General features: G+C 34.2%; 1 long non-coding RNA gene and 1 pseudogene across 2 annotated transcripts; one reads left to right on the forward strand and one right to left on the reverse strand.

Annotated features, from left to right (window-relative positions):
* The first annotated feature begins 218 nt into the window (after window positions 1-218).
* Window positions 219-2,575, forward strand: LOC309864245. Its single transcript, XR_014311411.1, has 3 exons — window positions 219-280; window positions 1,832-1,895; window positions 2,039-2,575. It is a non-coding gene; the product is annotated as an uncharacterized lncRNA (long non-coding RNA).
* Window positions 2,576-19,240: 16,665 nt separating this feature from the next.
* On the reverse strand, window positions 19,241-19,689 carry LOC309864101 (large ribosomal subunit protein uL14 pseudogene; annotated as a pseudogene). Its single transcript has one exon. The product of its transcript is annotated as a large ribosomal subunit protein uL14 pseudogene (transcript).
* Window positions 19,690-27,055: the final 7,366 nt, after the last annotated feature.

Here is a 27,055-nt window from a genome sequence, read left to right on the forward strand (position 1 = left end):
AAATGGAATCAATGATAAATTTTAAACTTTAAGTAGTTTCTGATGGACAGAAATTTGTTTTTCATTATATACTAAAATATGTGAATAAGTTATTTAGATCTAGCTGAATTTATGGTCATATTCCATTACTTCTTTTTCTTGCAAGGTGTTTAAAGCATCTTTTAAGATGTTTAAGTACTATAATCAGTAAATGTTTTTAAATTGACCCGTTTTTTTTTAGATCAACTTATTTAGCTACTTTTGAACTTTATGGGCTTCCCAGAGGAGAGGAAGAGCAGAGGTGAGTTGGTTAACTATTGTGGGAAATAAACTATAAAATATTAGTAATTTATAAAAATCAGCATTTGCTTAGTACCCTCACATGTCAGTTGGGTGCATATTACGCCTAGGTCATTTAATCTAGGCAGGGCTTGGCTAAGGTGGCACTACTTCATACTTCTCTCTTCCTTCTGGGACCCTGAACTAGGCTGGGTACGTTGGATATTTGTTAAAGAGGCAGAAGTAAGCCATCCTAACTAACAACTACATTTTAAGCTTCTGTTTGCATCTTTTAAAATATTACCTACCAAAGCAAGTCAATTGCTGGATTTTATGATAATTCCTATCATTTTGAAGAATTGCCAACATATTTTCCGAAGCAGTTGTGACCATATATAGTTTCACCTATATACGAGGTCTCCAATATTTACACCTCCTTCTCAACACTATTATCTGTCTTTTTTATTATAACCATTCTGGGAATTCACCAACCAAACCATTTGCTCTTGGTATTTCCTTTATAGAAGATTCTTTTATTACTAATTCAAACTTTTAAGTTGTTACATATCTATTCAGATGTTCTACTTCTTGAGTCAATTTCAGTACTTTGTGTCTCTCTGTCCATTTCATCTAGGTTATTTAACATGTTTGCATACATTTGTTAATGTAGTCCATTAAAATCCATACATTTCTTATTAATCTATGCTTTTAGTAACTTAAGTCTGGTCTCTTTTTTTTCCTGATGACTCTAGCTAAAGGTTTAGTCATTTAAAATAAAAAATCTTTTCAGAGAGCTAACAATTGGTTTTGTTGACTTTTCTCTACTGGCTTTCTGTTTTCCATGTCATTTATTTCCAATCAAATCTTTACTATATCCTTCCTTTTGCTTACCTTGATTTAGCTTCCTCTTTCTTTAGTGTCGAAAAGTGGTAGTTTAGGTTATTGATTCAAGATTTTCTCTTAGTTTATAATATAACATTATATTAATCCAAGTATTGGAAGATATATTTGTGGTGTTCTTGAAGTGGGAGTGTTCACCTACTCCGTGTTTGCCAATATGTTGACCACACAACATATTTGGAAAATATCAGGGCACTTAAAAAGAAGATGACAGGAATCACAATGCATCCAATAAATATGCCTGGTTTGGCTTAAATGATGAATCAAAATTAAAGAGTTCTAGAAATCAAGAATGGAAGAAATGCTATGTGGAAAATCAGGTTTGATTTATTAGTGTTTGCTTTAATGAGCTAAAATTATTTTAGTTATGATGAGAGTATTTCAGTAGATGTGAAGGTAAATACTTTGAATCAAGTGATTTGACAGAAAAACATCTGTCTATCAAAACACTATTTCACCGTGTTTTCTCAAAATTGGCTTGTTTTTTATTATATTTTACTTTTTGCTAGTTCTGTATTTAATTCATAGACTTCACAATAAACATTTCCAGAAACAAATATAATTTCACCCATTTCTACAAACACTATAAAGAGCATAGATATCTGGATAAAGTCAATTTAATGCTCCTAAGGACTGAGAATTCAGCCACCAAGTCAACATATTTTTGTTGCAGGCAAATGGTAAAATATGAAAACATTTCTTCCTTCATCAAAACAACATAGGTTCTTTCCCAAATGGTAAGTCTCAAATGTTAACATTTTTCAGTGGGAGGGTTTCTAAATTGAAAGGGGGAAATTAAGGTTAAATAGAATTGGGTCTCCTTCCAATCCAGATTGTATATTGCTCCTCTACTTGGTTTAAATTTGATGTCCCTTTTCAGGCAAATATGAAATTGCGAAGACCTTATGAAACTGTTGTCATCTCTCTCATGGGAAGTCAGCAGCAGGCAGTACTAGAGCAATAGGGAAACAAACTTTTACTTCCCTACTTGATGCATTTCCTTCAATCAAGTCTATCCCAGGAGAAGAAGGAACAATGTTTTTTGTCAAGCCAAACAGCAGGCTGAGAGAAACATCACTTTTAACTTAGGGATAGAGAAGGAGAAAAAAATAGGCCCAGAAAAAATAAGTTTACTGTATATTCAGAATCAAACTGTAAGTCACATCCTACCATATTCCCATGTGTTGAAATGGCATGTTATTTCTGGACTACGGAAAGTAATTGGATTACTGTAGCATAGTATTGTACATATCCACTCTATGTTTTCTCTTCTCTCATTGATAATTCAACTCCATTTTAAGAAATACACTATCATGGAAATTAAAAAAAAATAATTCCTCAATTATTGCACTATTATAATCAATTTTGAATTTCATCATGAATGCAGAGAAAATAAAAGTTATATTTTAATGGGTAAGCTAAATATTATTTTGATAGCTATTTTCTTTTTTATGTTTACAGTTTACTAATTGCTTTCATTTGAAATCTGCAATAATACCACATACTTCACTACATAGACTATCTTTTAGCACAATCATTTGTTTTCATGCTTGGAAATATATACACAATGAGAGTAAAATCATTAGAGGCAACTGAATGAGTATACAAGATCTTTCAAGTTGCCTAATAACATCTGTTGTAAAAGTATAAACGTTTTGAAAATAATCAGAAACCTTTTTTTTGTTCAACCTAGTGGAATGCTCCTTTTCTGTTTATATTAAAATGAACTGTGGCATATTGTTCAAATTTAAAATAGATTAGATCTATTTTTGAACAATTCTACTGATTATAATGAGGTGCTATTTTTTCAAGGATTTCTGAACTTCTGGCTTCAAGAGTTCCATTTTACTCTTTTTTTTTTCATTCCCTGGGTACTTGATTGTTTTCGCTCACTTCAATTTTGAAACAAAGAGTTGCTAGATACTGGGAAATACTCCTTTTATACAAAGAGCCTATTTAATCACTTGGAAGAGATAATATCTGTACACAAAGAACTCTAGATAACAGTGAAATCTTATAGAGAAAAGCTAGTTCATAGCTGTAATCAGAAAAATGACCATGTTGCAAAAGACAAGCCAGGCTACTTGTAATCAGTGTAGCTTTACTTTTTTATTTAGCTAAAAAGAACACTGAAGTAGCATTGTTTACACCTGACACAGTTTGCATTAATATTACCCACATTAATCAAATAGGCTACCAGAAAAAATAATTAAATGGCACGGTTGTAATTTATGCATTTATCCTGTCATTTTGAAAACTTTTGTCTTAATGTAATTGTTTTGCCTTGTTGCTGAGCATTATTCTAGAAAAATAAAAATTAAACAAAAATTGCACAAACAAACCTGAAAGCATGACATTGTTGAACACATTAGTTCATTAGCTGAACATTGTTCTGCATATTAGTTACAAAGTATGACAATGTTTTTTTATCTATTTGACCCATATAATTTATGTGTCTGTAGAATAATAAAAGTACCCAATGGCTATGTTCAGAAGCTTAAAATGCACTTTTCTTGAAACTTGCTTTAATCTTTCAGTACAAGAACAACATCTCAGTGGTCTTAAGAATTTGCATTTGAGGAAGAATAAAAAGACTTTTTAAAGGTAGTAGTAAATAACATTTATTGAAAGCTTACCATATGCCAGCAGCATTATTGCTGTTTTCTGCTGATGAATCTCTTTTTTATATTTGATGCAACACTCTTATAGAGCCATTATTATCCCATTGTTCAGAGGAAACTGGGACACAAAATATGGAAATAATTTTTCCAAGATCACATAGCTTATAACTGGAATTTCTGGAATTCCACACAAGATAGTCTGATTTTAGTATCCTTGCATTTACCCAGTACACTGTAGTCTTTCTTTTCAATAGAATAAAACTTGATATTGACTGAAAGAAATATTTAGATTAGGATAGTATCTATGAAGAATATTAAAGTGTGTATAAATATAATTTGTGAAATCTGATCACTAGAATTCAGAAAGCATTTTTGAGGACAACCGGGTCAGATAACTATTTTTAACTGTATACAGGTAGTTCACACTGGTCACATTTTGGGGAAAGAAGTTTAGGGCATCCTTCTTGCTTGAAGCAGAAGTTGAAGTGAAAATCAAATAATGTTAGGTTATATTTAAGAGTAATCCAAGTCAATATTTCTGAACTTTCTTTCCTTAATTTTTACTTTATTTCCAAATTTTTACTTGGTTTTAGATTGCAATATGAATACAAAATAATAACTTGTAACCATATTAATTGGCTTAATTAACAGAAAAAAGTTAAAACACTTAGCAGTGACATTTTGTTTAATTTCATGTATATCTTCCTGTGGCATTGCTAACCTGAGGTCCAGAACCTGATTCAACCCTGCATTTTTAGTCATGATTGAGGGGAGACCATCTGAGGGGAAAAGAGTCTCTAAGAAAGTCCCATTGCAAGTTCTGTCTTTATCAGTGACACCAAACATTCTCTCTAAATTGGGTTAAACCACACATTAAAGTTACTGAGGTATCCTGAGCACTGTGAAGCCAAACAGAACATAATCTCTTCAATTTTGTTCCCCTTGAATTTTTTTCCCCCTTGAGTTTTTAACAGGTATGCTGTCACTTGAAAGGAACATATTCTTTTTAAAAATACAGCAACTTGAAATGATGTGCTATTCAGCTCTAGAATGGAAACCTACTGCTGCTGACTTAGCAGTTTTGTTTTTTTTTTTTTTAAAGATTTTTTCTTTATTTATCTGACAGAGATCACAAGTAGGCAGAGAGGCAAGCAGAGAGAGAGGAGGAAGCAGGCTCCCTGCAGAACAGAGAGCCCGATGGGGGGCTTGATCCCAGGACCCTGGGATCATGACCTGAGCCGAAGGCAGAGGCTTAACCCACTGAGCCACCCAGGTGCCCCTGCTGACTTAGCAGTTAAAACATCTTTACACCAAGAAATTATTTATGAATTTGAATTGTTCTCCTATAGGAAAACTAAACCACCATTCCATATAGACACACTATATTGATAGTTCACGGAAGAAATATACATCATTTCTTATTTTAATGGTGACTTTTAGATGGGCACAAAGATACTGACACCTTTATATTTTTAGTTTTATCTTGCTATATTTTTTCTTCCTTAAATTTTATTGGAGTTAAGTTTTCTAAGTGGGTCTAATGAAGAAGTAAAGTAGGTATGCATGACTTCCTTGCTACTTAATGGCAGTATAATCTGAATCAAGGAAGACTGGGAATGGTCCATATATAGACTCTATCAGACTTAAGATATATGAGTTAGATTCCCAAGCACAAAAGCTATAGCTGTGACTCAAGCAAAACTTTTAAGATACAAAGCTAGAAAACAGGGGCGCCTGGGTGGCTCAGTGGGTTAAGCCGCTGCCTTCAGCTCAGGTCATGATCTCAGAGTCCTGGGATCGAGTCCCGCATCGGGCGCTCTGCTCAGCGGAGAGCCTGCTTCCCTCTCTCTCTCTCTCTGGCTGCCTCTCCGTCTACTTGTGATTTCTCTCTGTCAAATTAATACATAAAATCTTAAAAAAAAAAAAAAAGCAAAGCTAGAAAACAGTGCCCTAATTGCTTTAACCTCAAAAGAAAATTTCTAAAATTTACCCCAACTAAAATTTTTGGTACACTAAAAATATGCATTTTACATATGTGATTGCCATCTGCTAAATCTGAATTTTTGCTGCCTAATAGCTATGTCTAGACTAGAAGTTCATTTGGCTGGCTTCCACAGAACCAAACAGAAGGCAAAGAGTGCTTATTTTATTCATTTGCCCTATTAATTAATTAGTCTATTAATTAGTTAAGAGATAATTTTCAAATATTTATCAGAAAATTTTATTCCCATAAAATAAGTATTTTGCAGACTTTACTCTCCTAAATAAATGAAATATTTTCAGAATGTTTTAGTAACATAATAGTAAACAAAAATCAATGCAAAATGGTAAGGGCCAAGCAAATTAAAGTACCATGTACTTACTATAATATTTGTTAAAGCACAACAAACAACATTCTCCATTATTCTTATAATGAGGATTTTTCCCATATTTTACTTATAAATTATGATTATGGCCATATTGAAGCTCTGTCTGCAATTATGCAACCATAATTATCAAACGTGGTAATGCAAACTTCCTATTGTTACTTTATTAATGTGCTTCAATCCTGAATGTCTACATTACAGATCTTTGTATTCTGCTGAGATTTTCAGTAAATATAGTGGTTGCCAATGGAATCATCTTATGAAATAAAAATACTTTAAATTACAATCATCTCCATCTTTCCATTGCCGAACAGGTATTATTTAAATGGTGAACATTCTGTTCACACCTACAGGATCATATAATTTTGTTCACACCTATGGGTATAACTGATTTGTAAGATTTAAGGCCCTGTATCTCATTACTAATTTATTCTCAACCTTCAACAAAAGTATTTTTTTTTTTGTATCTGCACACAATCTACCTTCCTCACCCCCACATTTTTCGTGTCTGGTTTTAAGCTCCATAGTATAATATGTTTGAACTTTGGATCTTTGATATAGTCAACTTCCTCTTGTTTTAATATCTAAAGCTGTGGCTGGATGCATTATTGATAAGTGCACTGGGAACTTCTGCTGAAGCTTGTGAAATAGTTATTTGGTGTCTGAGTCATGAAAAAAAGATTCTTATGGAAACTTCATTATGCCTTTTCTTACACATGGCATGTGTTTGATTACTTCTGCCACCTTCTTAATGTTGATTGTCACTTTATTTTCTTTCTCCTTGAAATTGCTAGGTATCATTTAATGCAGAGAATATACCCATCTGTAGTGTAAATTATGCATGTTTTTATTTTAGCTCACTTGCTCTCAAATCCAAATTCTTTTTTCTGAACAGCAAAAAGTTAATTTTACATTTATGCATCTTTCCATGTGCTTTGTGCTTAGTTAGATAAAGTTCGAAAAGCAGTATTCACTTTTTTACTTCTCTTTTTTAATTAAAAAAAAAAAAAAGCTCAAACATTTTCTACATTTTTTTTTTCCTCAAAGGAAATCTAAGTTGCTACATCTTGACCTTGGGCCAAATATACAATTGTCTTGCTTAAAAGAGCTGATATGAATTTATCCCATATCCAAAATGAAACAATACTTCAACAAATGCAATTTTTATCAAATTTCATTTGCTTTTATTAGAATGATACACTTTAAAGTCACAAAGTTTTTTTCTGTCCAATTCTGTGGACTTTGGCACCGAAGTGTATATATCTCACTGCCCTGCTTAAAAGAGAAGGACTTTCAGTGGTAAGCTGGTTGTTTTTTTGAAAGGACTTATTTGTGCTAGAAAAAAATTATAATCTTTGAACCATAGAAGTTAAGAAACAATTCAGCTAAATGAGTTTATAGAACATCTGATATCTAAGCCAATACTGACTTTCCATTATAGTATAAGACCCTCTTGAAGAAGTTGGAACCCACCAACTTTCTATACTTTCTGCACCATTGAATACACCATGTTCCTATAATCATTATGATAAGTAAACAACCTTAAGAGATAACATATTTTTCAGATACCCAGAGTTCAGATTATTTTGTTGTCAAATATATGTGGTGTTTATATTTATTTAAATATACTGGGATGATATTACATTAAATTTAACATTTAAGAAAACAGTGGGGTGGTTTTCCCTCTAAGTAATTCTCAGATTATGGTCAACCAAGAATTCTATGTACACAATGAATGCTCTATAGCTTTCATTATAATCTGCTTAGAAATGGAACAGACACTTAAATCATATAAAGGAAGGCAGATATTTAATAAGTACCTGTCTTGTTTTTCAGTGGCAGTTTAATTATTTATGCTCACTGACTAATTGGCATTCTAAGCTTTATAGTTGGGCTAATTCTTTTTCTAGAAATAGTAAGAGATGATTGTTTTTCCCCCAACTCTTTAATTGCAGTAGAGTCTTCATTCATTCAACAAATATTTGTTGAGAACCTACTATATCCTACTTTTCTAAGTCTTAGGATTTATCGGTGATCAAAGCAGGAAAAAATTCCAATAGGGAAGCAGACAATGAACATAATAAGCAAGTAATTAATGTGCAAGTTAGAAGGCAATAAATGCCATAAAGTAAAGTAAAACAGGGTTTGGAAGGCCATGAATATTGTGTGGAAATGTTATTTTAGATATGATGGTCTAGATAGCCTTGATGAGATGGTGATTTGAAGGACATAAGGGAGTTAGACATGTGGATGTATGGGGAAACAAAATTCAAGCAGACAGAATAGTTAGTGTGGAAAACAATAATGTGGAAGCATGTCAAGGATGATGGTGGAAAGCAAGACTAGTGCAGTTGGAATGGTATGAGAAGAGAATAGCAAAAGATAAGGTTAGAAAGATGACTTGGGGGGCAGGGCACATAAATGTAGGGATTTTGACCATTGTGACAAATCTTGCTTTTACTCTGGGTTTTAAAAATAGAAGTGGTTTGATTTCCAGGATCATTCTGTATACTGTGTTAAGAATATCTTTTAGGGATAAAAGGTAGAGGTGGGGAGACCCACTGCAGATCATTACAATAATGCTGGCCAAAGATATTAATGGATTTGGAGCAGAGTGGTAAGTTTCTCAGACTGTTAATATATACTTGGCATCACTAAAAAGTTAAAAAAAAAAAAAAAGCCTTCAAGACATAGTTAATGAGTCAGAGTTGTTGATTATTCTAATAATTATATTTTTGCTCTATCATTAATTTTTCTTGATGCATCAACATAGTTTATTAATCACCATGAAAAAATAAAATTATAAGAGGAATTTGGAACCAACTATCTTTTTTTTTAAATTTATTCTTTTTTAAAGATTTTATTTATTTATTTGACAAAGAGAGAGAGATCACAAGTAGGCAGAAAGCTAGGCAGAGAAAGAGGGGAAACAGGCTCCCTGCTGAGCAGAGAGCCTGGTGCGGGGCTCAACCCCAGGACCCTGAGATCATGACCTGATCCAAAGGCAGAGGCTTACCTCAACTATCATTTTAAAATGCACATAACTACCCTCCTATGTACAATGGGCACAATATTCTCCATTCATAAACTGCATCATCAGTGACTCTGCCCAGCTACCTAAAGGTATTTGTTTCTGATGGGAAAACTAGATTTTATTAACCTCTAATTGTTTCTTCAATAAAGTTCATGTTCTGTCTGTCAGCTCATAACTAAAGAAGGCAATTAGTCACATAGGATAAGGAAGTGAATTATCAATGTTACCAACTCAGAATCTTTGTTAACTTCATTGAAAAGCAGTAACATTATTCTTGAAGAAAAGATTAAGTAAAATGTGACTTGCATATTCATCTTTGAGTAGAATCTTAAAAATTACAGGGTTATTAATCAGTCAGAAATAAATATTCAGTGAGATAAACACATGCCCTACTCACTTCTACACAACTATTTTTAAGTCCCAAACTGATCTTATATCATATATTATGCATTTAAAAAAATCTTAGAGTATTTTTATATGTGCTATTCCAAGTTTCCTTATTTGTATATTACTAAATGCACACGACAGGACAGAAGCAGTTGAAATATTTTCCAATTTACTATTTTCATTATGTTTCAACCAGAGTCCAAAATTATTTTGTGTGTTCCTCACCCCTTTTTAAAAAATATTTTACTTATTTATTTGACAGAGAGAGCCCACAAGGAGGCTGAGCGGCAGGCAGAGGGGAAAGGAGAAACAAGCTCCTTGCTGAGCAGAGAGCACAATGTGGGGCTTGAACTCAGGATCCTGGGATCATGACCTGAGTTGAAGGCAAACATTTAAGCAACTGAGCTACCCAGGTACCCCTTGTGTGTCCCCTTAATAGTCCATTTTTTTCTTTGTTGATGTTTGTTGCTGTCATAAGATTCTTTAATTGGGGTTCATAATTCTTTGTATTTATGTATATTTTAACAAAAAACATACCTAGCAATAATGAACACATATACATTCTCTCACATACTTTAGTTGGATTTTCCTGAAATGAATATTTTAAGAATTCAAAATAGATGAGAAACTCTGATGAAAATTTGGTATGTTGCCTCCCCCCCTTTTTTTTTCCATGAGAGGCCCAAGAATAGTTAATCTGCATCTTTATTAACATATCTAGGGCCCCAACAAAACTCATATCATACTACTTACCAGTTTTAGTCCCATAACTCTGAGGTCTTTGCTAGTATTTCCCGCACATAAAATTGTTTTCATTTTATTGTTTTCATATATTCACCATCATAATAATACATTGGAAGTATTGAACAGAAATCTCTCCTCTTAACAACTCAAAGCATTTAAAACTAATTCTTCCTCAAATGTTCTTCTGAGGAACACCTGGATGGTTCAATTTATAAAGCAGCCAACTCTTGATTTCAGCTCAGGTCATAATTTCACAGTGGTAAGATCAAGCCCTGCATCAGGCTCTGTGCTCAGCAGGGAGTCTGCCTGAGATTCTTCACCTCTACCCCTCCCCCTCCTTGTGTGCTCTCTCTCTCTCTCTCTAAAATGAATAAGTCTTTAAAAAGAATGTTCTTTTGAGATAAACTCAAATATTATTCTATGTCATATACCTAATGGGAAGAGTGAATTCATAGATGGTTTTTCAGACATGGTAATAGGGCTTATTTTATTTTATTTTAAAGATTTTATTTTTTTTTTAATATAATTTTTTATTTTTTATAAACATATATTTTTATCCCCAGGGGTACTTTAATTGACAGAGAGAGACAAGCAGGCAAGCAGCAGACAGAGGGAGAAGCAGGCTCCCCCAAAGCAGGGACACTAGCATGGGGCTGGATTCCAGGACTCCAGGATCATGATCTGAGCCGCAGGCAGAGTCTTAATGGCCTGAGCCACACAGGTGCCCCTATAACAGCCCTTATTTTAGCAAAGAACATGAAAATAGCTCACTTTTAGTAAGTAGCTAGTAGCTCACTTTTAGTAAGTAGCTAGTGGTAATAAAAGGTAACTTACAGAAAGGGTCAATATAACCATTTACATTAAAGTCAAGCAAGTGAATTAGTTGTAAATAAAACTTGACTTTGTGTTCCATTGTCATTTAAATAAGAACCATCAATCTCATTCAATATGAATTCACAACATAAGATGCACTCTAGGTCATGCATCTAGAGTCAAACAAATATGCTATACACTTATATAATGAGGTAAATCAATTATATTTCAATAAAACTGGGGAAAAACTAAAGTCATTATGCTGTAAGTGAAACATAAGTTCAATGGAACTTTTGGGAATAGATCAATTGTGTTATGCTCTTTTGGCAAATAGCATATGAATTTGATTACCCATGTCATCTTCTTTCTCAGATTAATGAGTAACAATTACTAAACAACCCCAAGGTAGACTTAGAAAAATTTACCAGTATTTTATGAGCTAATGGAATATAGGCAATTTATTTCAACTTTACTGGTTTGGCTGAACATAGAAATTTTGTTTTGTTTTGTTTTGTTTTTTTCAAGTAGGCTTGGGTGAACATAGAAACTTTGATTAAGGATAAAGATAAATTAGGTACTATATTTGACATATACTATATTTTTTCAGTAATAATTCAATATGTTATAAATAAGACTTTAAGTATGTCATACAATTCCACAAATAAACATATATACTAAATAATTTATTATTCTTAATGAATATCTCACATATTTATAAACCATCTAATAGTCTAACTCAACATGTACAAAAATCTCACACTTTTGAATATATAAACAGACAAAAATAAAAGAATTTTTGATACTCCTTAGTTTTCCAATAGATTCATGTTTCTAGTCACTTTGGCTCAGAACTTTTAATGTATCTTTTTCATCTAACTCATCTGTTTTCTACGAAATATGATAACACATTCTCATTTTATTTACCTCAAAGTCCACTGTATTCTATCATTTCATTCCTTTTGGCCCCTCAGTAGTTCAGTCCGTTTTGATTTGTGACCTATGTTATTTCATTATTTTCTAAATGTCCATTATTGCTTCTCTACATGGTAATCCACATTCAAACTCAGCTGCCAGATTATCCTTCTAGAGCAGGCTTTGGTGATTCTCTCCTCCTAAATACTTTTTAAATGCCCACTAAAAATAAAGGTCAGTTTCTGTCTATGAAACAAATTCATGATCTGATTTCACCTCATTTTCTTATTTATCTGTCTTAATGCACTTTACTTCCCATAATCTTTCATTTGACCAAATTACAGTGCTCACCATTTCCTAAACACAGCTTGCATTTTCCTTTTATTTCTCCCATCTGAATTCAGTCCAGAGGCATTTGTTGAGGATTTGCACTGTGACAGTTTCTGTGCCAGCAGACAAAACAGTCAGTATTCATCTTCTGTTTTATGAGGAGTTCTTCAAACGTAATGGGAAAAAAGACACATAAACATATTACAATAAAATATGAGGAAATAACAGAAATAAGTTCAAAATAGTAAAGAAGTTATTTACCCACCACCCACACTGACTTTAATCTATGAATTTCTTCTCCAAATGTCTAGATTCAAGACAAATGGTGCCACTTTGGTGAAGCATCGTAAGGGTTACCAGATCACTCACAATTGTGCTCTCCTGCTCAGAATTACATTACCCATTGACTTTTCCTTTCCTCAGTCCTTATCACACACTACCTTGCACTACAGTGGTGTGTAAGAAGATGGGATAACTCCTGCTATATTGTAAATACCCTGAGTTGAAGACCTTGCCCACTAGAATGTAAACTCCAAAGAGCACCAAGGCATGTCTCCTTGTAGTGGACATTTAAAAAATTTTTAAAATATTTTTAAAATATTTTAAAATATTCTTGTAATAGTCATGGAAACTAACATGTACATGACATAGAATTAGGCTAAATCAATATTTGTTGAAGAAATAAGAGTGTCTTAGGTTTAAATCCTTTTCGTGGTATGCATGTGGTACTGATTTTATTTATTTATTTGACAGAGATTACAAGTAGACAGAGAAGCAGGCAGAAAGAGAGGAAGGGAAGCAGGCCCCCCAATGAGCAGGGAGCCCGATGTGGGACTCGATCCCAGGACCCCGAGATCATGACCCGAGCCGAAGGCAGCGGCTTAACCCACTGAGCCACCCAGGCGCCCCTGGCTCTGAACTTTTAACGTATCTTTTTCATCTAACTCATCTGTTTTCTATGAAATATGATCTTTCATATTTCCAACACACACACACGCACACACACACACGATTGATTTGCAGCATTAGCCAGTTTCTTCCATGTAAGCATTCCTAGTATGGCAGATTTCAAGCTCAAAATGTGGTTGCCACTGAAGCAAGAATTGAGAAGGGCTGAGAACAGGCTTTGGAAAGCTGGTGTAAACCAATTCTAGCTAAGGTGATATCTAGTACATACAATAAACTCTCAATGATTATTTATTATTAATTAGTTAATAAAAGTTTTAAATGTAGAACTGAGCTTGAAGGAAAACTACGTACTGCAAAAATAGAAAGGTGAAATGTTAATTTTCCAAAACTGACTTCAGAATTCAGGGGATTCAGATAATTAAATAATAAAATGCAGGCCTCATAATATCACAGATAAAGTTAATGCAACTACAGACTAAAAATATTTTGGATATATATATCTGTCTTGTTATTTGCTTTTAGAATTAATTTTATTTTACTTTTCCTTGGTGAATTATCTGATAATTTGTTTTTTCAAATCTTGAAATAGGTCATTGTTCCAAATACCAAACAAATAAAGTTTTATTATTTCAATATTTCATGATTCCAGAGTAATTTTCCCTTCTGATTTCAGATTTGGAAGATCTTGGTAATCACAGAGTATGGAAAACTTACTGGAGTATAATATTGGCTTTGACCTTGACCTTGGAGTTTGGTGCTCTTCAGCATGCAACTGCTGTAGGGGACTTTATCATATAAGTTATGATCACTAGTACCCCCCAAATCAGGCCCTCATTGTTAATAAGGATATTTGTACCTTGTTTTTCTTACTATATAGTAGATTCAATTTGAAAAGAGTATAGTAATTGGGATTGTGTTTGGCTGCAGATGAAAGAACTCAATTAACCATCTTCAGCAATTTGTTTTTTTCATATAACACAGAAGTCTGGAAGAAAGCCATTTAGGATTGGTCCATGTTGCAAATGGGAATTAACCAAGCTCCTTTTTTCTCCCACTCACAAGCTGCTGCCTCACATCAGAGTCAAAACTACATAAAAAAATGGAGGAGGTCATGAGGCTCATGCCAGCTGAGAGCTGAGTTTGTCCCTTTATTTCAAAAAAGAAAAAAAAAAAAAAAGCTTTCATGACTTCCTCTACCGCAATTCAATTTCTGACTACATTTCACTGGCTAGAACTTTGTCACGTGGCAACCCTTAGAGGCAAAGGAGGGAGGAAAACACCTCCCCCCCCGCCAACTAAATTAAGATCGTATTAGTAAGGCTGGAGAGAAAAGGATATTGGGTAAGAAACTGTAGTGACATAAGTCATACTTACATCATTGCTGCAGTATGAATAAGAAATTGTTATTTCATTGTACTAAATATATCAATGAGGAAGTAACATCATTGCATTCTATTACTTGCTGTGTCATTTACTGAGCAGAGCTATCTCTGACATGTGGGTCATACACTATTTCATCAACTGTCAGGAATTCAGCTCCTACTCTATTCATGATGTGAGGATAGTTGATACTGAGAATGCCAGGAATTAAAATACCAGACCTTGCACTGGGCAGGCACTAACAAACATGACAACTATCACACATTTTCTGGGGTACACAGATAGAGATCATTATCCTTAAACTCTGACGTGCCCATGTTCACAAAACACGGACTGCCACACATCTTTATGTTACAAACTAATACGATTTTTCCATTGGTAAGATAGAACTACAAGAGTTAAAATGATAATATTTTTTTAATGATAAACATTTGAGATCTCCATTTGGTAGCCAAAAACTTCTTTGGACTTGAAAAAGCTAGAATAATGTATTGAGTTGAGTTTCTGACCTAGGATTGAGAACAAATAGGTTGGAAATAAATTTGTTCATCTTGTGTCATATCAGACTATAGGAAAGTCTAATGGCATAGGCATTTGATTTACATTAATACAACTTACTATCCCAGTTTATTATTTGAGAAAGACAGCTACAGATGCAAGAGCACCAGAAATCATTACAGAAAAAGCAAAAAGAGTGAACAAGTGAAAGAGTGAGAGCAAGAACACGTGAGAGAGGGCAGGAGAGAGAGAGAGAGAGAGAGAGAGAGAGAGAGAGAAACGAGAAAGACTGTGTGGCATTGGAAAGTTTCCTAACATCCAGTCTTCAAAAGTTATCCCAAATTTGAAGGACTGAAAAACAAAACAGAATGCTATATAAGAAAAAGCTTCAAACTCATGAGTCAGGGTAACTTGTGGATCACTCTTAATCTTGCTGCCTACCATTTTAGTGATCTTACACAAGTCACTCAAATTCTCAGAGTCTAAAAACCTTTGTTAATGTATTACAGACAAACACCATAATAACAAAATTCCATACTTTCCAAACACCACATAATTCCACAAAAGGTGTGCCTCGGAAAGATATGGCAAATTACTGGATGAAAGAAAGCTTTTCAAATGTGTCACTAAGGAAGATTCAGTGTACACCATGAGCTGGCATGGTTAAAGAAGGCTCAAGTGAAAATTAAAATCTGCATGTACTTTAGAGAGAGAGATAAGATCAAAGATGAGATTTCAGGTTGTGGAAATGGCAAAGGTAGAGGTAGAGAGGAAGGAATAAACATACTGTGTAATATTGTGAGGATAACTCAGTTTTAGACACAAGGTTTTATTGTATATTTATCCTATATATTAGAGATCAGTTTGGAAAAATTGCAAGTCTTGAAAATCGCATTAAAAGAGGACTTTACTTGTGGGTAATGAGAAAACCATATATATTCTAGAGAAAGCTATTGACGTGATGAGATTATTGTAGTCTGTTTCCCTCTAGTTCAAAGGTGCTTTATTTCCTCCAGTTATTTTCTTCCAAACTGGTTACTATATTGGAGTTAATCATGGCATTTAGAGAAGTTATTTTAGGAGAAAAGAATCGAGACAAACATATAAAAACCATTCAATTCTGGACTTTAAGCACACGTGGCTTATTCTAGGTATTAGAACAAAAAGATTTCACAGAATATAAGAGATTATCAAGCAGAATCAAATTTTCCTACCCCTCAGACCAGTGCAGATGGAAATAGGAGAACTGGAAGGAAACAAGAATGTTAGATCCTGCACCCCAGCTTTGTGCCCTTCCTTCCTCTTAAGTTGAAGGGAAGTTAGAGGAAGGAATGCATTCTTTTTGTTGAGCAGTGAGATTTGTTTTTGCTTTCTGGTCGGACCCAGAAAGGTCTGTAGAAGTACAGTGGAAGTGGTTTCACAGACATCCTTATTTTTCATGACAGTTTTAAGGAGTGGTCAGCTATTTTGAAGCATATCACATCATTTGTGTATTTCTGATATTTTCTCATGATTAGGCTGGGTTATTTTTATTATTATTTTTTTTTTAGAAGGGAAATTGCAGAAGTAAATACCATTCTTACCACGCGATATTAATATGTGTTATAGGATCACAAATTATGGATTAACAGTTCATCTTTTTTTAAATTTTTATATAGTATTTTTTAAAATTGTGATAAATGACTCATGAAATAAAACCCACTACTTTGACCATCTTTATGTGTACCATCTAGTGGAATTAAGCACATTCACATTGTTGTGGAACCATTAACACAATCCATCTGCAGAACTTTTCCTCTTCCTAAATTGTAACTCTTTACTCAGTAAATACTAACTCTCCATTGCTCTTTCCTTCCAGGCCCTAACAACTCCCATGCTACTTCATTTCTCTATGAATTTCACTACTCTAGGTATCTCAGTACTTCATCGTAACATAGCCATCAGTTTCTCCTTTCATATGCTAACCCCCCATCCCACTTAATGAACCTTTTTCTGCCTAGTCCACAACCCCCATTCACTGTTTTTTAACCTCCAGCTTTATTGAGATATAATTGATAAATAAATTGTAAGGCTTTTAATTGTACCTAGTGATAATTTGATACATGTATACATTGGGAAAGAATTTCTCTCATCTAGTTAATTAAGACATATAAACACATCTATCACCTCACATATTTATCTCTTTTTGAGTGTGTAGGAAGACTTATGTTCTACTCTCTCAGCAAATCTCCATTAAGCAACACGATATTATCAACTATAGTTACCACGCGAGGCATTAGATCCTCCGACCTTATTCAACTTACAGCTAAAATTTTATACCCTTTTATTAACTGCTCCCTGTCTTCCCAACTCTCTATTCCCTGGCATCATTTTTCTACACTCTGTTTCCATGATTTTAGCTTTTTTATTTAGATTCCACATGTAAGTACACCACACGGTATTTGTCTTTCTCTGTCTGGCTTATTTCACTAAACATAACGTCCCCAGGTTCTGCGCATGGTGTCACAATGACAAGACTTCCTTCTTTCTTGTAGCTGAGTAATATTCCATTTTATACACCACAACTTCTTTATTCATTTATGTATTCATTGATGGACAATTAGGTTGTTTCCATATGTTGCTATCGTGACTACTGCTGCAATGAACATGGGGGTGCAGGTATCTCTTTGATATCCTCCTTAACTGTCCTTTACATTTAATTCTCTTTCTGCTGGGTAAATTACTGAATTCAGCTATTCAGTTACTGGTTACTTTTGCATACGAACTGACAGAAAACAATAATATTGAAATGAAAAATTCTCCAATAAGCCTCATGGGAACAGTACAAGTTTCATTTAATTCTGACTACTCTTTTTCTTCTATTACTACAAAATTCGGGCAAAAAAGTAACTCCCTCAAAAAAGGTATTTCCTCTCACTGATGAGTATCTTAAAACTACATGTGTTCTGAAAATTAAATTAGGCACTTTATTAGCAATTAATATTTATTGACTTCACTGCCAGCTTAGTTTCTTTCTCCTTTAAATCCCCCCCCCCTTTTTTAAAGATTTTTTAATGTATTCATTTGAGAGAGAGAGAGAGAGAGAGAGAGAGAGAGAGAACATGGGAGAACACAAGCTGGGAAGATGGTCAGAAGGAGAGGGAGGTGGAGACTCCTTGCCAAGCAGGGAGTCCAACAATGTGGGGCTGGATCCCAGAACCCTGGGATCATGACCTAAGCCAAAGGCAGCTGCTTAACTCACTGTGCTACCCAGGTGCCCTCTCTTTTAAATCTTGACTGTCTTATGTTCATAGGAAACAAAGCACTGAAAAATGTTTATGTACAATAACCTTAGTTCACTTCCTTTTTTTTTCTTCACTAAGATTTTGCTTAGCCTTTAGACAAGTTTCTCCTTTTTATATGACCCAATTTTATTTCTTGAGATTTCAAGGCATACCTGACCTATAATAAATAGACTTTGAGTTTTACGAAACAAAGTAAATAATTAATAGCTCAACTATTTTCATTAATTTAGGATCAAATTGAGTTTTTATAATCTACTATTGTTCTATAGTATGGTTTTTAAATAATTGTGGCATACATACAATGCTTGAGCACTTGTTATATGTTATGCTAGTTTTATAACATTATTCAATATAAAAATACAATATATTTGAACATAATTTTGAACTTTAAAATATGAATAATTGTACTATGGAAAATAGTACAAAAAGTGGTCTCCTATCACTTTAAAATATAAAGTTAAAACATCACAAATAATGACCTAAAATCTACAGATTAGAAAATGAAGATATTTTCATGTTAGTATATTCGTGTAGTCAATGAATTTTGTACCTTTTTAAAAATTTATTCTTATTTTTGTATTTTGAGGAGGAGGAGAAAATCATCTTTATTTTCTTAAAGATTTTATTTATTTATTTGACAGAGAGAGAGAGAGATCACAAGTAGGCAGAGAGGCAGGCAGAGAGAGAGGAGGAAGCAGGCTCCCCGCTGAGCAGAGAGCCCGATGCCGGGCTCTATCCCAGCACTCTGAGATCACACCTGAGCCGAAGGCAGAGGCTTAACCCACTGAGCCAACCAGGTGGGCTTTATTTACTTATTTTAACAAATACACCAAAGAATCCAGCAATCCTTCCAGCATTGGATGCAATCTTGGGCCACAGATCTGCACACTCCTTTGCAACTGGTTCTGCGATTGCAGGACCTTTCATTTTACCTCTATTGTTTACCATGACCCCCATGTTATCTTCAAAATAAAGACACTAACTTTCCACAGTATTCTTTCATTGTGGAATTACCACTGCTGGAAGTGCCTTCTTTCTGGGCTCTGGTTTGCCTTTCTTCACTGTGGCCTCACCGTGGTACCCACACCAGCACCAGTAATTCTGCTCAGTCATCCCTTGATCTCCTTTACCAAGATAATAAACAGATTTTTGGCTCCTGTGTTGTCAACACAGTTGATCACAGGTCTTACTGGTAGACCCAGAGAAATCCAGAATTTCGCAATGGAGAACCCACCATATCCTTGCTCAGACATCTTGAACATAGGAAAGGGATAATAAAAAATAAGCTGTACTTTTTAAGATAAATGCATTAATCATTGAAGTAAAATTGAAGACCACATCTTTGTAGTAATTATTTTTGTCTTTTTAAGTCTGCCATAAAATCTAAAGAAATGCATGTTATTTATTTTATAACTTAGAGCAAATACGTATGACTTTTTTGCAGGTATTTGAAATTTTAGGTAAAAAATGTTACAAACTGCTATTTATCCAACAATATCATGACTTCTTTAATATTAAGATTAATCATGAGATCAGAGGAACTTAAAATGGAAAGGATCTCAGAGATTCTTTTTAAAGTTATTTTCCTATATTGATAAGCATGCTATTTAATACCATCCGCTATTTCACCCACCACACCCATTTCCTCTGGTCATCACCACATATGGCAGATTTAAAAAAAAAAAAATGGAAGCTACAAAGGGTAAATTGTTTTCTTTAAAAACTAAGAGGCATGTATGGCAGATTCCACTAAACATGCTTCCTAAGGCACATGGACATACACACAGAATACCAACCACACAGAGACAAATGTGTTAAAAAGATAATTAGTGAAATTGGGAAAGCAAATCCTTACAAGGAGCTAAAAGGAAAAGAGCCAGTCTGAATTGTAGCTAGAAGGTTACAAAGAATTTGCAAATAAGCTATCTTTGGAGAATTAAACAGGAAGATCATGGCATAATCAACCTGGACAGGGATAAGACAATCTATCTTAGAAAGATAAAGATTCTCTCAGAAGAGCAAGCCTTGAATGAATCGTGATTGCAGGAATTCACACGTCCAACAAAATATCAATATCAATCAGAAGGAACATAGGTTAAGCATGAAAAATAAAATAAGCAGAGTTTAATGTCAAATATAATCACTATCCATCCAAGGACAGCCCAAGGAAGTGGGTGACACAGGCCAAAGGCTTTTCCTGTCCAGTTGTAACAGAACAGCTTCATCTAATCCTATCAACTATTTAAATCTTATAACTAATTCTGTTTTTGTGATTTTGTATTCACCAAGCCATCTTCTAATTGAGCTGTGTTTTCCCACTGAAGCATCTGAGGAAGAGAATGACTGCTCATCCTGGGGACTGAAATAGTGTATACACTAACCTGGCCTGTTGTATTTCTGATTGTGAATGAACAGCCCCCTGGTTGGAAGTTGACAATGCATATAAATTTCCCAAAGGGAAGATATGTTGGCCATAGGACTCAAACGTCTCATACCGCAACAATTAAAGTTTATGCCACAAAATAGCACAGATTTGATTAATATGAGTTGTCACTGGATCCTGACCAATCAGGTTTTGTATCCTGCAAAAAATAAGACCGATTCTGAATCACCTCATAAATTCATGATCCAAGGAATCTGGAGTGAAACTGAGCTTGCTATAGTTTCCTCAGTATTACCACATTAATCATAGGGGTTGTCTGTTCTCTGAAATATCTAGAACTCACTTTATCAGGAATGATTCTGTAAAGCTGGTATTGTGATTCACATTTGATACATGAGAGAACTGAGGTGTAGTGGTTATATCACTTTTTCAAGCTGACACAGTTAGAAGTGGACTTAGAATTGAATCTGGGTCCTTGTAGTCAGGGCAACTCAAGTTATTACAAAGGTACTAAGTGGGTAAAAAAGGTATAATGAGGGGGTTCCTGTAAGGCTCAGTCTTTAAGTGTCTGCCTTTGGCTCAGGTCATGATCCCAGGGTCCTAGGATCCAGTGAGTGGGCTCCCTGCTCAGCGGGAGGCCTGTTTCTCACTCTTTTGCTTCTTCTGCTTGAGTTTCCTCTCTCGCTGTCTCTCTCTGTCAAATAAATAAATAAATAAATAAATAAAATCTTAAAAAAAAAAAAAAAGGTATAATGAAGACTGCTTAAACCCGTGTAAGTTGTAAACTTATAAAAATGTAGGTCCCAAAAAAGTCAAATATTCTGATTTTATATGAAACTCTTGATTTTGAAATATTGTTATCTAATTTAAGTATAAGTTTGGACACAATGAGATGAATAAAACACTTATGCATAAGCTCATTTGGGCTATGGGACACCAATCTGCGGCCTGTGAGCCCAAGTAAATACTTCTGTTATTTAGTGTCAGAAGGTTTTTCTAAATTCTGGAAAAAATAATTACTAGTCAGAAATTATATTCTCTGATGAGGGCCTGGAGTGCTAATAGTTCAAGCTATTCAGTGCTGATCTTATGTGTATGATTTAGAAGCAAAAACAAGTGTGATTTGCTTTTTTGTAAAAAATTGTGAGACCATATCCTACCTCTTCTAAACAAGGGTTTTCGGATGTATCATAAAGCAACTAGAATTTTCCCAAAGAAGTAGTTACCTATATTTCACCAAAGAACAAGTAACTGAAAATATTATTAGAAATTATAAAAACAAATAAACCAGTACTGTGATGATTTGGAACTAACTTTTAGCACAGTAATTACCTATAAGACACAATCCAACATTAGAACATGGATAATTTGTGGTATAGATAATTATATATGAGTGGACTGCTTTAAAACTGTAAATCATTTTCATTTTAGTGTGGGCTTAATACTCTCAATATGTCTTTGGTGTGTCTTTCATAATTCCAAAGTTAAAGAGCTTCTGAACTTGGAGAAACCAACTGAAAACTAATTATATGGGATAACCAGCACTCAATGGACAATGACATCTTAGTCAAGATATGGTTCTGTCTAGGTGAAATACATTTTATGTGTGCATATTATTCGTGTTCTCTCTGAAACTTGCAAGAAGGAAAGTTATTTGTTTCCACTCATAAGGATGCATTAATATTCCACAATATATACTTAAAGGGATCTCTTTATACTGAGAAAGAGAGAGAAAGAATGGTATAAGACCATTATATCATAGCTTCTGTAGAAAGTATTATTTTATATTGTATGCCATCTACATAAGTTAAAAGTTTGAAACGGTTTAAAATAATTGTTTTATTTAAAAGGAGAACATTCTCCAAATAACTAATTTGAAATAAAATGCTAATGTCAAAGGAGAATATATCAGTCAAAATGGTATAGAAATGCCAAAAATATTTAGAGAAGTAAAAACTGCAAGTTATGTTTTCATAGTATCGAAGGTTAGACAACCTAACGGTGAATCTAATTCTCCTACTTCAAATGCAGATTTGCTCTCGTGTAGTGAAAAGAATAGTTTAATTTCAGTAGAAAACAGGCAGACCACCACATTCTGCAGCAGTTTTCCCTGTTGCATTTAGAGTCACAGAGTGATGAGGAATCCCATAAGGTGGGTCAAAGCAAGTGAATAATTCTCAGTTGAGAAAACAATTGCCTTTTGACTGTAGACTGGGCAATTTTTCTTCAGATCTCCTACTTCTTAAGGGACCCCACCTAAGAGACGGTGTGAGCCCTATTGTGAACAAATGAGATAACCATCTCTGGATCAACTCCACAGAGGCTTCAAGCAATATCAGAAACTGACCCAAGGATGCCCTAGATATTGCACTTCTAAAAACAGGTCTTGAGATGCAGTGCCTTTTCTTTGATTGTTTAAAAACAGGGATTTTTTTTTTTTGTGTTCAAACACAGGAACTAAAATCACAAAAGCATGTTACTACAAAAATGTGTAAAATCTATCTCATAAATACAAATTAAGCAAATCTTGTGGCTAAGATGTCTTTCTATTAATAATTTTCCTAATTAGAACCCCAGTGGTGTGAGTATTTTCTGGTCCAAAGATAATAATTAATTAAACTACTTATATATCCTTCTTCTTAAAATGTAGAGGATGTTATGTCATTAAGTTAATAGCTATTTATTAAGTACTTACTGTGTACCATTTAGCTACAACCGAGCTAAGAACTGCCACTTCCAAAATAAGCTTTATCTGATATAGTCTACTAATGGGATGAATAGTGCTGGGAGGTATCAACAGGGGCCTCATCACCAGCCTTCACCTAAATCATTCCTGATTGATGGCTATCTCTGCTGTCCTTAAAGATCTCCAAGAGAAGTGCTCCCAATTCATTAACAAATTCTATAAAGGGGAAGTTCTCCCTAATAACCAGTGTCATCGCAGAGCCAAAATCTGTTTCGTCTAATTTTGCTGCTGTAAAAATTGTAAATAGCTGCACTATTAACATGTCATATTTTAAAACACCTAAGCTTAACTATATTTCCTGTTTTTCTTTTTCTTTTTGTTTAAAAGAAAGATGTATCTCTTTTTACATCTAACACTAACCTATCACGCTTTCAGCATTGTTCTCACCTTATGTCTTGCTCCATTATTTATTTCTCTTTCTCCTATATGAGCTGGTCCTTCCTCCTAAGCATGTAAAGATGTTCACGTTTCTCTCATATTCTTTCATATTAAAAAAAGCCCAATTTATTCTTACCTCATCCTTTCTGTTTGTTAATTAGGCTGGTTATTTTGCTTTTCCTTCCATTCCCTCCTTAACTCGTTGTGAGCTGACTTTTCTTACCAGTGTACAGAAATTGCTCTTATGAAGATCACTACTAATAGCTTAACTGCAAAATCTAATTTCCACTTCTCATTCTCATATGAGAAGTAAGTACATTCAAGTAAGAGATACATAACATGATTGACCACTGCTTCACTATTAAAATGCCTGCAGTTTAAAGCAATTTAATATATTCTCTTTTACATTTTAGTCTCTCTTGGGTTTTGTGACTACGGTCTCTCCTGGTTTAACTTTTCCCACTCACTCATTATACAATCATTTGTGGTTTCTCTTCTACCCACTCCTTAGATAGTGGTGTAACTCAGAGTCCTCAGCTTCTATCTCTTTGTTTCGTGTATATTCTTTGTGGATGATCACATACACAACAGCAGAGTCCCCTGCTACTTGGTTATAGAAAACACCAAATCCATACCGCAACCCAGACCCTTTTTTATTGCTCAAGCTCCATATGCCTCCTGGTGTCCTTATCCAGCTGAATATGTGAACTTCATCCCTAGTTTTAATTGCTAGGATCACCATCTCACGTGTTCATATGCAAAGATACGAGTCACTATTTTTTCTCTCTTTCCCTTTACTTTCCATATCTAATTAAATATGAGTTTCTGGTCCATGACTTATACTTCTCCATTGACAGTCCCTAATCTCCAGTCTCAACATTCCTACTTCATCCCCAAAAGGAACCACTTCTTTCATCTTCTGCTAGTTTCGTCTTCCCATTTTGCTCCTTTTCAAGTCATCAACTAACTTGTTTTCAGAGGAATGCTTCTCAAACACAAAAACCACCACGTTACTTCTACTTACAAATTTTCATCTATTCGCCAGTTCTTATACCAGGGAGAGTTCAAATTTCATATTTTGACCCTTCAGTCACTAATCCTCTTATTCCCACCTGCTTTTTCAGTCCTCTGCCCTGCCGCTCACATCCTACAGTCCTCTACACCCAGCTATACATACACATACAGGCACATATCCCTTGCTTATCTGTATCAAGTAACTTTCAAGTGCCCAGTTAAAACATGCCTCTGGGCTTCTGCTGCCTGTATCACAGCTCTGTCTGCCGTGCTCTGTCTTCTTGAACTACCCTTGGGGGGAATCCTCAACCAGTAATGGGTAGAAGTGGTGGATAAATAGTCTATTATCCTGACTTTTAGGGGAACAGCATGCATGCCTTCTCTTTATTTTCAGGGGCACTGACAGACTGAGACTTTGTTGCTTGGGGCAAAACTCAGAATGAAAGCTTGTATTGTTTTTACTTCTTTTCCTTTCTCACTGTGCTCTTCCCCTCAGTCCTATTTACTGGGTTCACCCCCCCAAATAAATTCGGTGTATTCAAGACAGTATCTAAGGTTTTACTTCTGAGGAACCCAAACTAAGCCTCTGCCATGTATGAGCTTTTGGACATGTCATTACACTTTTCTAAAATCCCCAGTCTACACATGATTCACATGAAAAAGTTCCACATTCTCCTACATTATGGTTTGTGAACATTTGCTTGGTAAATGTTATCAAACTTTTAAAATAATCACCATTTTTAAAAAATTACTATTTTTTTCTTGTTATCAATAAAAACTATTAGTTTATCATCATCTCTCCTATAACAGACCATGAATGGCTTGGGAGTTCAGACCAGGCTTAATTACCTATATATTCCAATGCTTAGCATAGTGACTTAATACATAATGATATTGAATTGTTTGTATTGAGCAAATGACATTTGGATTTTAATAATGATGACATTTGATTGAAAGAGATGAGGCATTCTTCAGATATATTTCAGTGATATAATCAAGAATTCCTTGAATTTTAAGAAACAATAATAATAAAACACAGCTAAAATGATCCTTAAATCTTTCTGGGCTAATATCTATGATATGAAAGGAGCAATATTATAAAGGCCCCAAGAACTTAGAGGTTGGTGGTGGTAGTACCAGCTGGAGTTAGAGGGAGTGGTCAAATCGAAAGTCCTAGAGACTAAAGTTCCAGGTGGATCTAACTGCCCTTTAAGTAGTATGTTCAGAAGCCATGAATCCAGAGTTGTCAGTGAGTATTTGCACATGAAATGAGAAGCTATAAACATAAGAGGAATTAGCCATAGACAAAGCACAGAATCAATTATGCACCCATAGGAATGAAGAAAAATTTGCTGGGATCATTGAACCTGAGAAGACAGCCAGATGATGAAAAATCAAAGCACACTGGAAGGAGAACAAAATTAAGAAAAGGCAAATTCTGAGTAAAATAGTTTTAGAGCCACTTGGAAAAAGAAACAGAATTTGAGTTATCTTCATTTTCTTGGAGACTCTAGCTACTTTGGAGAAGTAGCCCAGTTCGACCAGTGATATCCCTCCTCATTCTTCAAAGAGCTATTCCTAATGGGACTGTGAGGAATGTATAAAATCATATTTCTGTAAATTAGTGATAAAATAATGAACATTTAAATATATTTGATATTTAACACAATTGAATGAATATAATTCATCTTATAGGTTATGATACTTCAAGGATTTACTCGGTTCCAAATGAATAACATAGATGGTTAAAAATGGAAATAAAATTTTTCAAAAGTACCTAACTTACATAAAAATATGCATTATTTAAGATTAAAGTAGAACTAAAAAGAAATAATTTAACTATAGAAATATATTGCATATTGTTCACACAATGAAGGTTAATATTGTAATATTATATTTAATAACTTACCCTGAAACAAGTTGTAGTGTGAGAGTTCCAATTGTCTAGAAAAGGCACACAGAAGGTAAATTTTAAGAGATGTAAAAAGAAAGTACCACTGTGTTGAAAAATTAATTGTAAATCCTTATCAAAATATTAGTAAAACAAATCAGGCCATATATATATATATATATATATATATTTAAAAGCATTAAACTT

This window comes from Mustela nivalis (genome assembly GCF_964662115.1).
Source record: "Mustela nivalis genome assembly, chromosome: 5".
Lineage (NCBI taxonomy): Eukaryota > Metazoa > Chordata > Mammalia > Carnivora > Mustelidae > Mustela > Mustela nivalis.